Source organism: Cnephaeus nilssonii (assembly GCF_951640355.1).
Source record: "Cnephaeus nilssonii genome assembly, chromosome: 3".
NCBI lineage: Eukaryota > Metazoa > Chordata > Mammalia > Chiroptera > Vespertilionidae > Cnephaeus > Cnephaeus nilssonii.
Window position 1 is genome coordinate 76,587,263 of NC_137074.1, and position 13,827 is coordinate 76,601,089.

General features: G+C 48.8%; 1 pseudogene across 1 annotated transcript; it reads left to right on the plus strand.

Moving 5' to 3' along the window:
* Positions 1 to 2,469: 2,469 nt before the first annotated feature.
* On the plus strand, positions 2,470 to 3,400 carry LOC307096737 (pyridoxal kinase-like; annotated as a pseudogene). The gene has a single exon. The product of its transcript is annotated as a pyridoxal kinase-like (transcript).
* Positions 3,401 to 13,827: the final 10,427 nt, after the last annotated feature.

Sequence of the window (13,827 nt, forward strand, 5' to 3'; positions counted from 1 at the left end):
TATATAATAAATTTTCCTTATTAACTTAGTTCATACTGACTGTCTGCAACTGACCTACTTTAGATCAAAAGACATACACAGACTGAAGGTAAAGGGATGGAAAAAGATATTTCATGTAAATGGAAACAAACAAACAAAAAGCTGGGGTAGCAATATGTATACCAGACAAAATAGACTTTGAAACAAAGGCTAAAACAAGAGACAAAGAAGAACATTTTATAATAATAAAGGGATCAATCCAACAAGAGGATATACAACCTTTGTAAACATTTATGCACCCAACATAGGAGCACCTAAATATATAAAGCAGATACTGACAGACATAAAGGAGAGATCAACAGTAATACAGTCATAGTTATGAACTTTAACACCCCATTGTAACCAATAGGTAGATCTTTCAGACAGAAAATCAACAAGGAAACAGTGGCCTAAAGGACACATTAGATCCAGTGGATTTAATTGATATTTTAGAGCTTTTCACCTCAAAGCAGTAGAATATACATTCTTTTTCAAGTGCACATGGAACCAGCATTGTTTACAATAAACAAGATATGAAGCAACCTAAGTGCTCACCAAAGGACAATTGGATAAAGAAGATATGGTACATATACACAATGGAATATTACTCAGCCATAAAAAAAGAATAAAATTTTACCATTTGTGACAACATGGATGGACCTAGAGGGTATTGTGCTAAGTGAAATGTCAAACAGAGAAAGATAAATACCATATGATTTCATTTATATGTGGAATCTAAAGAAAATAAATGAACAAACAAAACAGAAACAGACTCATAGGTACCAAGAACAAACTGATGTTTTCCAGATGAGATGGGTGGTTGGAGGCTGGTTGAAAAAGGCAAGGGGATTAAGAAGTAAAAGTCTGTAGTCACAAATAGTCACAGGGATATGAACTACAGCATATGGAAAATGGACAATAATATTGTAATAACTGTGAATGTTGCCATATGGGTACTACACTTTGAAAATTATGTAAATGTCTAACCACAATGCTGTACACCTGAAACTTATATGAAATAATGTTGAATGTCAATAGTAATTGAAAAATAAAAGAAAATGAAATTGCTAAACAAACAAGAAAAATAAACATATTAATTAATTCAAACTGAGAGATTTGCTGGGGGTGGAGCTGAATTCAAAAAAGGTTACTGAGAGTGGGCAGTGCTGAGCATAAAGGAATAAATCCTATATAATAAAAGCCTAATATGCTAAGTGTCTGACTGTTAGACCGTTTGACCAGTCGCTATAATGTGCACTGATCACTAGGGGGTAGACGCTCCAACCAGTAGGTTAGCTTGCTGCTGGGGGACTGGGCGAGATGGGCGTGACATGCCCTGGAGCCCTCCTATGGTCCCTCCCTGGCCCCGATTGTGCACAAGTGAGGTCCCTCAGCCTGGCCTGGCCTGCGCCCTCTTGCAATCCAGGACCCCTTAGACCTCTTGGGGGATGTCGGAGAGCCAGTTTCGGCCTGATCCCCGCAGGCCAGGCTGAGGGACCCCACCGGTGCACAAATCTATGCACCAGGCCTCTAGTCATAAATAACAGATCATTCAATAGCAGGAACAGATTAATGTGAAAACCATATTCGATTAAGTATCATACCATTGATGGCCTAGTATCCTTATGCCTTAGTCCAATCTTCACTTTTGAGCAACTTGAAGATGTGTCTCAGAGATGGAATTCTCTAGAATAAACAAATATGCTTCCTACTTCCCCTCACATTTTGAGTAATGTAAGAATAAACCAACTAACAGAGTTCAGCTCTCTTGGGTTTCAGCAATGGAAATCATCCTCTTGTGTACATTACTGATCACAAATTAGTTTGGTCCCATGATCAGCCTGACAAATAGACAAAGCACAGTATCCCAGTATATCAGAACTGCTACTTGAAAGCTAAGGCTATTCCTTTATATTTCACCAAATTGCTTACCCTAGCAATACTCAATGAAATTTGCTGAACGGGTTATCTCAAACATCATTTAGTAAAACTTTCCACCCAAAACAAGAATAAATCCTAACAAATAACAATGCCCCATTCAACTATAAGTGTTTTGTTCATGAGATCTATAAACTAAAATGAATAACTTTTTAAAAAATATATTCTTGGCCAGAGCAATGAACCAAAGAGATTAAATTTAACCAATTAATTTAACCAATGAGATTAAGTTGAAAATAAATGTAATGTCCAGAATTTAGTATAATAAAATAAATGTATATGCACTTCAGCCTATTTAAAGAAGTAAAAGATAATTAGACTAAAGAATAGACTTAGAGGATATGACAGGTCTCCTTATATATCTGAAAGGCTGTCTTCTGAAAGCGGGGTTGAACTTGATCTCTGGGGCTTCTTAAAGCCAATGCGTTGAGAGCCCGAACCAGAGGGGAGCCCGAGCCCCTCGAGCAGGGAGAGGCCGAAGCGCACGGCCCAGCGCCAACCCTGCAGGCTGGCATGGAGGAGGAATGCCGGGCGCTCTCCATCAAGAGCCACATTGTCCGAGGCTACGTGGGAAACTGGGCATCCACATTCCCGCTGCAGGTTTTGGGGTTTGAGATGGAGGCTGTGAACTCTGTCCAGTTTTCAAACCACACAGGCTACGCACACTGGAAGGGTCAGATGCTGAACGCAGACGAGCTCCAGGAGGTGTACGAAGGTCTGAAGCTGAACAACGTGAATAAAGATGACTGCGTGCTCATGGGTACACGAGGGACAAGTCCTTCATGGCCATGGCGATGGACATCGTGCGGAGCTGAAGCAGCAGAACTCGCGGCTGGTGTACGGTGACAAGTGGGAAGGCGAAGGCTCCACGTACGTTCCAGAGGACCTCCTTGCTGTTTACAAAGAAAAGGTTGTGCCGGTTGCAGACATTCTAACACCCAACCAGTTCGAGGCTGAGTTGCTGACTGGGAGAAAGATCCACAGCCAGGAAGAAGCCTGAGCGGTGATGGACGTGCTGCACTTGATGGGCCCAGACACCGTGGTCATCACCAGCTCGACCTCCCTTCCCCGCAGGGCGGTGACTACCTGATTGTGCTGGGGAGCCAGAGGATCCGGCACCCTGATGGCTCCGTGGCGATGGAGCGCATCTGCATGGACATTCGCAAGGTGGGTGACGTCTTTGTGGGCACCGGGGACTTGTTTGCCACCATGCTCCTGGTGTGGACACACAGGCACCCCAATAATCTCAAGGTGGCCTGTGAGAAGACCGTGTCAGCCATGCACCACATTCTGCAGCGGACCAGCAAGTGTGCGGAAGCCCAGGCTGGAGCAGGGTGGAAGCCCAGCCCGGCCCAACTTGAGCTGAGGATGGTCCAGCAAAAGGGTCATCGAGAACCCGGAGATTGTCATCCAGGCAACAGTGCTGTGGGGGGGTGTGCTGTAGCGCAGCGTGTTGGTGTCTCCGTCGTCATCCCTGTGAAAAAATGTAATGTCTGCCTGACAGCTGTGACCGAAACGATATATATTTTTTTTCTTTTGTGAGTGTCCAGCATCCACTGGTCTTAATTGTAAAAAATGTGCCAGTCATGCTTTTTAAAAATAATAAAGCGATTGCAAAACACACACACACACACACACACACACACACACACACACACACACACACACGAAGTCAATGGGTTGCATTTCTAAGGAAAGCTGTTTAAAAAGACTTTCTGATCATTAAAACTGACCAATGGAATATACTGCTTGATGATTTGATATGATAGAACATCTAACCAATGGAATATACTGTCTTGATCTTTATAATTAATACATTATTAAAGACACTGGCTATGCCCTTTGTTAATGGAGGAAGAGGGGTGGTCATTCTTGCCCCAGCAGAAGAACTCACCTGTGAGAACCGCTAGCAGGGTTGCCTAAGATCATCGGAAAACACAGATATTTACATTACGATTTATAACAGTAGCAAAGTTACAGTTATGAAGTAGCAACAAAAATAATTTTATGGTTGGGGTCACCACAACATGAGAAACTGTATTAAAGGGTCACGGCATTAGAAAGGTTGAGAACCACTGCCCTAACAGGAGATCTGACAGAAACACCCTCCCAGCTTCCAGGAGCTCTGGAGGCCACACAGGCCTGACTACTAAGGGTTCCACCCTGCTAAGGTCAGGGCAAAATCCAGGACAGACTCAGCTGTGTGGCTCTGAGGCAGAGGACCACCTTCCCTGAAATCAGAATGGCACCTTCTCCTCACAGATCTACTAGCCCCGTCTACCCAGTTCTGCCAGAGGCTCTTTCAGTGACTGAGCATTTTCAGTGACTGAGTTGAATAGGCAACCACCAGGGGGAGGCAGGTGGAGGTAGAGCCTGGGTTGCTTTGGGATGTTTGCTGACCTGACCCCCAGGCCTGGTGCTGGTAAAAGCCAGCCTTGGAGTGCAGCTTGGCCCTTCCCAAGTGCAGCCAAGCGGAGCAGAGGCAGACACAAACTATAGATCAATTGTAGCTTCAAACAGGTTGCCTAGGGCCAGGCACAAACAGCATCTGACATTGGCTTCCAAGAGGCCCAGAAACAACACACTAATCTGTCAGATACAAACTACATCAGAGCAGGGTCCAACAAACTTCACAAACAGCATATCCAAAAGGAGACTACAGCAGGCACTAAACTCTGCTGAGGCAATTTTTATTTCTTTGATATACTTTTTTTCTTTATTCTTTTCTATTTTTTTTCTTTTTTTACTTCTTTTATTATTATTTTCTTCTCTTATTCTATATTTTTCTTGTTCACTCTTTATCCCTTTTGTCCTAGTCTAGTTGGTGTGCTTTTTCTTTTTAAATTTTATTTTAATTGATTTTTAGAGAGAGGGAGAGAGAGAGAAAGAGAAAAACAATGATGTAAGAGAAAAACATAGATCAATTGCCTCCTGTACACACCCAAACCAGGAATCAAACCCACAACCTGGATATGTGTCCTGACTAGAAATTGAACCCATCACCTTTTGTTATATGTGATGATGATCCAACAAACTGAGCCACACTGGCCAAGGCTTCTTCTTTTCTTCTTTCTTTTCCTATTTTTTTTGTCAGCCCCTGCATAGCAGCTCACACACCATTGTTTAGGTTAAACCTCAGAGTCAAGGAGCCTGAGGAGCAATCCCACAAATGAATTGGCCAACAGCAACCAAAACCCAGTTATAACATGAGGGCCTACAAAACCCACACAAGGGACATTCCTGGAGAATCCAACTCAGGAGATCAAGAAGAGTGCATCACTGGCTCCTATAGGAGACCAACTACATAAGGCTACCCCATGAAGACTAGGAGTCAGAAAGATCTATCTAATACTTAAAAACAAACACAAAGAGACATCCAAAATAGGGGGATAAAGAAACAGGCCCAAATGAAAGAACAGGAGGAATCTCCAGGAAAGAGGCTAAATAAAATGGAGGCAAGCAATTTATTCGATATAAAGTACTAAGTAATGGTTATAATGATGCTAAAAAATAAAATTAGTGAGAAATACAACAGCATTAAAAAGGACATAGAAACCATGAAAGAGAACAAGTTGGAAATTAAGAAATACCATATCTGACATCAAGAATACACTAGAGAAAAAAAAGAATACACTGGAAGGAATAGAAAGTAGGTTGGATGAAGTAGAGGATCAAATCAGCAATTTAGAAGACAAGGTAGAAAAAACAGTCAGAGCAGCAAGAAGAACAAGAAGAAGAAGAAGAAGAAGAAGAAGAAGAAGAAGAAGAAGAAGAAGAGGAAGAAGAAGAAGAAGACAGACAATTTAAGGGAATTTTGGGGCAATATGAAGTGTGACATCTGCATCATAGGAGTATCAGAAGAAGAAAAAAGTGAACAAGGGATAGAAAACACGTTTGAAGAAATAATAACTAAAAACTTTTTTAAACTGGTAAAGTAAAAAGAGACACAAGGTCAGGAAGCACAAAGAGTCCCAAACAAGATGAACCTGAAGAGGTCCACACCAAAACACATCATAATTAAAATGGCTAAGGTTAAAGACAAAGAGAGAATCTTAAAGGCAGCAAGAGAAAATCAGTTAATTTCCTACAAGAGAGCTCTCATAAGCCTGTCAGTTGATCTTGCAATAAAAACATTTCAGGCCAGAAGGGATTGGCATAAAATATGCAAAGTGATGAAAAGCAAGGATCTACAACCAAAACTACTTTACCCAGCAAGGCTATCATTAAAAATTAAAGAAGAGAGAAACCAAGATAGCGGCATAGGTAAACACCTAAACTGCTGCCTCTCACAACAATTTCAAAACTACAACTAAAAGACAAAACAGACATAATCCAGAACCACAGGAAGGCTGGCTGAGTGGAAATTCTACAACTAGAAAGAAAGAGAAAAGCACACTGAGACTCAGAGGAGCTGCAGAAGGCAGAAATACAGAGGCATGCACGCGGAGAGGGCTGGCAACTGAGTACACAGCTGGCTTTCTCAATTGGGAGGGAGACAAAAGCTCCCAACTGCTCTGAACTCCAGTTCCAGGCGAGACTTTGGGGACCCAGACTCATTTGGGGAGGAACTGGACTGTCTGACAGCGGGCGAAACTCGAGGACGGCTTTCTCTCAGAGGTGCTTGCAGCGATTACCACGGGACACTGAGACCCAGGGGCCTCTTAGGGCAGGGCTGATGGGAAAGCATTCCTGTCTGCTCCGCCCTGAGACTCTGCCCCATCCAAGCTGAGCACAGAGGCTTTTGCAAGTCTTGTCTCATATGGTTGTCTCCAGCACAGAAGTTCTCCCATCGTAGACACAACTGATCCTCACAGCCAATTGGCCTGGAGGTCAATTCCTCCCAGTGATACCAACAACAATCAAGGCTTAACTACAACAAGACTGTGCACAGAGCCCACAAAGGGGTGCACCAAGAGTGTCCACCTCAGGTAACTGGGGAGGCTGAGCCACTGGGCCCTATAAGACACCTAGCACACAAAGCCACTTTATCAACACAGGGAAGCAGCCAAAATGCGGAGACAAAGAAACAGGTCACAAATGAAAGAAATGGAGGAGAGCAAATGACTGGATATAGAGTTCAAAACCACGGTTTTAAGGTTTTTCAAGAATTTTCTAGAAAAGCCAAATAAATTTAGTGAGACCCTCAAGGATATGAAAAAGGACCAACTAGAAATTAAGCATACACTGACTGAAATAAAAAATAATATACAGAGATCCAACAGCAGACTAGAGGATCGCAAGAATCAAGTCAAAGATTTGAAATACAAAGAAGCAAAAAACACCCAACCAAAAAAGCAATAAGAAAAAAGAATCCTTAAATATAAAGATAGTGTAAGGAGCCTCTGGGACAACTTAAAATATACCAACATTTGAATTATGAGGGTGCCAGAAGAAGAGAGAGAACAAGATACTGAAAACCTATTTGAAGAAATAATGACAGAAAACTTCCCCCACCTGGTGAAAGAAATAGACTTACAAGTCCAGGAAGCACAGAGAACCCCAAACAAAAGGAATCTAAAGAAGACCACACCAAGACACATCATAATTAAAATGCCAAGAGCAAAAAACAAAGAGAGAATATTAAAAGCAGCAAGAGAAAAACAGTTAGTTTCCTACAAGGGAGCATGCATAAAATTGTCAGCTGATTTCTCAACAGAAACTATGAAAGCCAGATGGGAGTGGCAAGAAATATTCAAAGTGATGAATAGCAAGAACCTACAACCAAGGTTACTCTACCCAGCAAAGCTATCATTCAGAATTGAAGGGCAGACAAAGAGCTTCACAGATAAGAAAAAGCTAAAGAAGTTCATCAACACCAAACCAGTATTATATGAAATGCTGAATGGTATTCTTTAAGAAGAGGAGGAAGAAGAAAAAGGTAAAGATAAAAATTATGAACAACAAATACATGTCTATCAACAAGTGAATCTAAAAATCAAGTGAATAAAAAAATCTGATCAATAGAATAATCTGGTGAATATAATAGAATCAGGGGCATAAAAAGGGAGTGGACTGACAATTCTTGAGGGGAAAGGGGTGTGGAGGTGTGGGAAGAGACTGGACAAAAATCGTACACCTATGGATGAGGACGGGGTGGGTAAGAGCAGAGGGTAGGGTAGGAACTGGGTGGAGGGGAGCTATGGGGTGAAAAAGAGGAACAATTGTGATAATCTGAACAATAAAGATTTACTTTAGAAAAACCTTAAATAAATAAATAAATAAATATGTTTCCAGTTTTTCATAAAATAAAATAAAAATTAAAGGAGAAATCAAGGGTTTCTCAGAAAATGAAAACCTAAAAGAATTTGTTGCTGAGCTTGGGGATGAAAAAAAGATGGCGGCGGAGGTGAACGGCTGATCTGTTGCCTCGCATGGCAGTTCCGAAAAAAAAACTAAAAGATGGACTGGCAAGCGCGGCGACTCCTGCTCGCGTCTCCCCAGACCGGGCAGCGGCTCCTCTCAGCCAGCACCGCAGCCGGGGCCATGGGCTCGTGGGCGCCGCGGCAACTGCTGTGGCGGCAGCCGCGGACTCGGCGCAGCGGCTCTCGGTGAAGGAAGAGACCATCTTTCTGCGAGACGGGCCCACCCGCGTCACCGACCCGACCGAGCTCCCCACTGAGATCCTCGGGGCCCCGGAGACCGCCAACACCGACTTGGAGGATTCTTAGGACTTCCTGTCTTACACTCGGGTCCTCTGGCCATTTTGGGAGAGGAGAACCGGGAGGGCAGCAGAGTCGAGCAAGGTAATTTCGCGCACAACAACTTCAAGGTTAAACAAAGGAACTTTGCGCGCACAGAGCGTCTGCCACCCAGAACCACAGGAGAGCAGGCTGAATGGTGGATTTACAGCTAAGAGAGAAGAGGAAAGAGCAAACTCTGGAGGAGCTGAGGTGCGGAGGCGCGTGGGTCGGGGGAAGGGACTTGTGGCTTTTGTTCCAAACCTAGGGGAGATTAGCGCCCCAGACGCCTGCGGGGAGAGGCGCGACTCTCGGCCTTCGGATCGGAGAGTGGGAGTGACTTCCTTGCGGAGGCGCGCCCAGCAATCAGTGTTTGCTGCATTGGAGTGCGGAGCGAGGGGGCTTGGAAGCGTGGAGGGCAGAAGGAGCGGACTTGCAGCCAGAGCGGTTCGCCTCGCCATGGTCTGGTGGCGCCCTGAGGCCCCGCCCCGCCCTGAGACTCGCCCCGCCCTGGGACCCGCCCAGCTCATTTTGCAGCTCCGCCCCGCACGTCTTACAGGCACACCTGGGCTCCAAGCAACGGCTTTTGCATGTGGGTGGCCTGCCCTATGGCAGCTTGACCAGATAAACTGCGGTTCTAGTCGGACTGCTCTAGGGACGCTCAGACAGGAGGAGGAAACTGCAGTTTTTGCCGTAAGTCCTGCTGAGTGGTCTCAGGTAGTAGCTGACCTACACACCATTGGAGACCCAGAAACGAGGGCATCTAGTGATCGGTATGAGATGACACCAGATTTCAACCACTCACATAAAGGACACATTCTAGAGGCAGACTCAGTGAGCGCCAAAGCCTTGCTGCACCAAGCCCCGGCCCATAAATCTGTCTCCTACACAGCAACTCTTCCTTTATAGTCACAGAGGATCCGCACAGCCAATCGGCCTGGAGGACAAATCCTCCCAGCGACACCAACAACAATCAAGACTTAACTATACAAAGGAAGACCAAGATGGAGGCATAGGGCGGAAGCCTGATTGCTGCCTACCACAACAATTTTGAGTCTACGACGGGAGAGCGGAGCAGACACCATCCAGAACCACCGGAGGGCTGACTGAGCAGACGCTCTACAACTAGAATAAAAGAGAGGGGTACTAGGGATGATGCTGATGCCGGCGACCCAAAGATCACACTTTAAGAACTACGGCTCAGACGACACAGTGGCGGCCTGGAACGTGCTCGGCGCAGTTCCCCCAGCGGTCTCCGGCTGAGGGGAAGGCCCCACTCGCTGCCGAGCACGGACAGACAAGCCCCTGGGAGTCATGGGGTGGGAGACTCCGCGCTTGCTGACCTCCGAGTCCTTCAAGAATCTCAACGCCCCGGAAGCGGCCAGGTGCGCACGCTCGGTGACTGGCCACCGCTGCAGACCCAAGGGCCGACGCAGCCACCCCGGACCAGCCCGCCGCCGCGCACCGGGCACACCGGAGCTACGCCGAGCCCGCCGCCCAACGAGTTCTGCGGCGGCTGCCCTGGAGCTCTGAGAAAATGGCCGAAGGAATTACTGAGATGGAATGGAACAACAGGAAATGGGATCAAGAAGACGAAACCCCGCTGGGTCCTGGATCCGGGTGAAGCCGCGTGCCCCTGGGTCTGGGTGAGGCTGGGAACTGGGTCAGGGTGAGGCTGGGCCCCGGGTCCGGGTGAGGCCACGTGCCCCTGGGTCCGGGCGAGGCCATGCGCCCCTGGAGCCGGGTGAGCCCTGGGCCCCGGGTCCGGGCGAGGCCACGGGCCCCTGGATCCGGGTGAGCCCTGGGCCCCGGGACCGGGCGAGGCCGCGGGCCCCTGGGTACGGGCGAGGCCATGAGCCCCTGGGTCCGGGTGAGGCTAAATCCTGGGTCTGGGCGAGACCGTGCGCCCCTGGGTCCGGGTGAGGCTGAATCCTGGGTCCGGGCGAGGCCGTGCGCCCCTGGAGCCGGGTGAGCCCTGGGCCCCGGGTCCGGGCGAGGCCGCGCGCCCCTGGAGCCGGGTGAGCCCTGGGCCCCGGGTCCGGGCGAGGCCGCGGGCCCCTGGAGCCGGGTGAGCCCTGGGCCCCGGGTCCGGGCGAGGCCGCGGGCCCCTGGAGCCGGGTGAGCCCTGGGCCCCGGGTCCGGGCGAGGCCGCGGGCCCCTGGAGCCGGGTGAGCCCTGGGCCCCGGGTCCGGGCGAGGCCGCGGGCCCCTGGAGCCGGGTGAGCCCTGGGCCCCGGGTCCGGGCGAGGCCGCGGGCCCCTGGAGCCGGGTGAGCCCTGGGCCCCGGGTCCGGGCGAGGCCGCGGGCCCCTGGAGCCGGGTGAGCCCTGGGCCCCGGGTCCGGGCGAGGCCGCGGGCCCCTGGAGCCGGGTGAGCCCTGGGCCCCGGGACCGGGCGAGGCCGCGGGCCCCTGGGTCCGGGCGAGGCCATGCGCCCCTGGGTCCGGGTGAGGCTAAATCCTGGGTCTGGGCGAGACCGTGCGCCCCTGGGTCCGGGTGAGGCTGAATCCTGGGTCCGGGCGAGGCCGCGCGCCCCTGGAGCCGGGTGAGCCCTGGGCCCCGGGTCCGGGCGAGGCCGCGCGCCCCTGGAGCCGGGTGAGCCCTGGGCCCCGGGTCCGGGCGAGGCCGCGGGCCCCTGGAGCCGGGTGAGCCCTGGGCCCCGGGTCCGGGCGAGGCCGCGGGCCCCTGGAGCCGGGTGAGCCCTGGGCCCCGGGTCCGGGCGAGGCCGCGGGCCCCTGGAGCCGGGTGAGCCCTGGGCCCCGGGTCCGGGCGAGGACGCGGGCCCCTGGAGCCGGGTGAGCCCTGGGCCCCGGGTCCGGGCGAGGACGCGGGCCCCTGGAGCCGGGTGAGCCCTGGGCCCCGGGTCCGGGCGAGGCCGCGGGCCCCTGGAGCCGGGTGAGCCCTGGGCCCCGGGTCCGGGCGAGGCCGCGGGCCCCTGGAGCCGGGTGAGCCCTGGGCCCCGGGTCCGGGCGAGGCCGCGGGCCCCTGGAGCCGGGTGAGCCCTGGGCCCCGGGTCCGGGCGAGGCCGCGGGCCCCTGGAGCCGGGTGAGCCCTGGGCCCCGGGTCCGGGCGAGGCCGCGGGCCCCTGGAGCCGGGTGAGCCCTGGGCCCCGGGTCCGGGCGAGGCCGCGGGCCCCCGGAGCCGGGTGAGCCCTGGGCCCCGGGTCCGGGCGAGGCCGCGGGCCCCCGGAGCCGGGTGAGCCCTGGGCCCCGGGTCCGGGCGAGGCCGCGGGCCCCCGGAGCCGGGTGAGCCCTGGGCCCCGGGTCCGGGCGAGGCCGCGGGCCCCCGGAGCCGGGTGAGCTCTGGGCCCCGGGACCGGGCGTGGCCGCGGGCCCCTGGATCCGGGTGAGCCTGGCCCCGGGTCCAGGTGAGGCCGTGGGCCCCTGGATCCGGGTGAAGCAGTGCCCCTGGGTCCAGCCGAGACCAAACCAGAGGGAGTCGGACCTGCATTACCACCATGTGTCCACCATCCAGAGCTGAGGGGTCAGTGCCGACATGTACTCATAGGGAACCGGTGGACATTGATATTGGGTCTCAAAAGAACTGTTGGTCCAGAAAGAAACTCACTACAGACTGATTCATTTGCCTGTCAGCATAACTATTATTGCTCGTCGCACATTCAATTCTTATAAGTATATCTATAGTGACACATGATTTCGCTCATCTAGGGGAAATGATGAACAACATAGACTGATGAACAAGAACAGAACCAGAAACAAGGAGGCATCGATCGGACTATCGGGCCTCAGAGGGAGGATAGGGGAGGGTGGGGGGAGGGGGGAGAGATCAACCAAAGGTCTTGTGTGCATGCATATGAGCCTAACCAATGCTTAAGTTCAACAGAGGGTTGGGGCATCCAAGGGGAGGGGTGTGGGATGGGAATGGGGGGATGAGGACAAATATGTGACACCTTAATCAATAAAGAAATTAAAAAAAAAAAAAAAAGAATTTGTTACCACTAACCATTAGTACAAGAAATCTTAAAGGGCCTGCTTTAAGAAATAGAAATAGAAAAAGAAAATAAACAAACAAACAAAAAATACCAAGAAACAGAGTGAAAAAGATACTATGTCAATAAATATAAACCCATCAATAATTACTTTAAATATAAATGCCTTAAATGCTCTAATAAAAAGACATAAAGTAGCTAAACAGATAAGAAAACAAGACCCATACATATGCTGTCTATAAGAGACCCACCTCAGAATGAAAGATACACACAGATTAAAAGTAAAGAGATGGAAAAAGATATTTCATGCAAATAGAAATGAAAAAAGAAAAAGCTGGAGTAGCAATATTTATATCTAACAAAATAGACTTTAAAACAAGGGTTACAATAACAAAAAGAACACTACAAAGTGAAAAGGGAGTAATCCAACAAGAGGATATAACCCTTGTAAACATTTATGCACCCAACATAGGAGAACATAAACATGTAAAGCAAATCATGATAGACATAAAGGAAGACCTTGACAGTAATATGCTCATAGTAGATTTTAACAAGCCATTAACATCAATGGATAGATCTTCCAAACAGAAAATCAGCAAAGAAACAGTGGTCTTAAATGACAGAATAATCAAAATATATTAAATTGATATCTTCAGACTATTTCATCTCAATGCAGCAGAATATTCATTTTATTCAAGTACACATGGAACATTTTCTAGGATAGACTATATGTTAGGACACATACAATTCTCAATAAATTTAAGAAGATTGAAATCATATGAAACATCTTTTCTGACCTTAATGTTATGAAACTAGAAATCAACCATGAGAAAAAAAACTAAAAAACACACCAGGTCATGGAGGCTACATAACATGTTACTAAACAATGAATGGTTTAACAATGAAATCAAGGAATAAATCAAAAAGTACCTTGAAACAAATGAAAATGAGAACACAACTCAAAATCTATGGGACACAGGGCAAGCAGTCCTAAGAGGGAAATTCATAGTATTATAGGCCTACCTTAGGAAACAGGGAAAATTTCAAATAAACCATCTAATTTTACACTTAAAGGAACTGGGGACAGGGAAACAAAACCCAAAATGAGTAAAAGGCAGGAAATAATATAGATCAGAGCCAAAATAAACAAAATAGAATAATAATAAAAAAGATCAATGTAACCAAGAGCTGGTTCTTCGAAAAACCTTTAGCCAGACTCACCAAGAAAAAAAGAGTGTTCAAATAAAT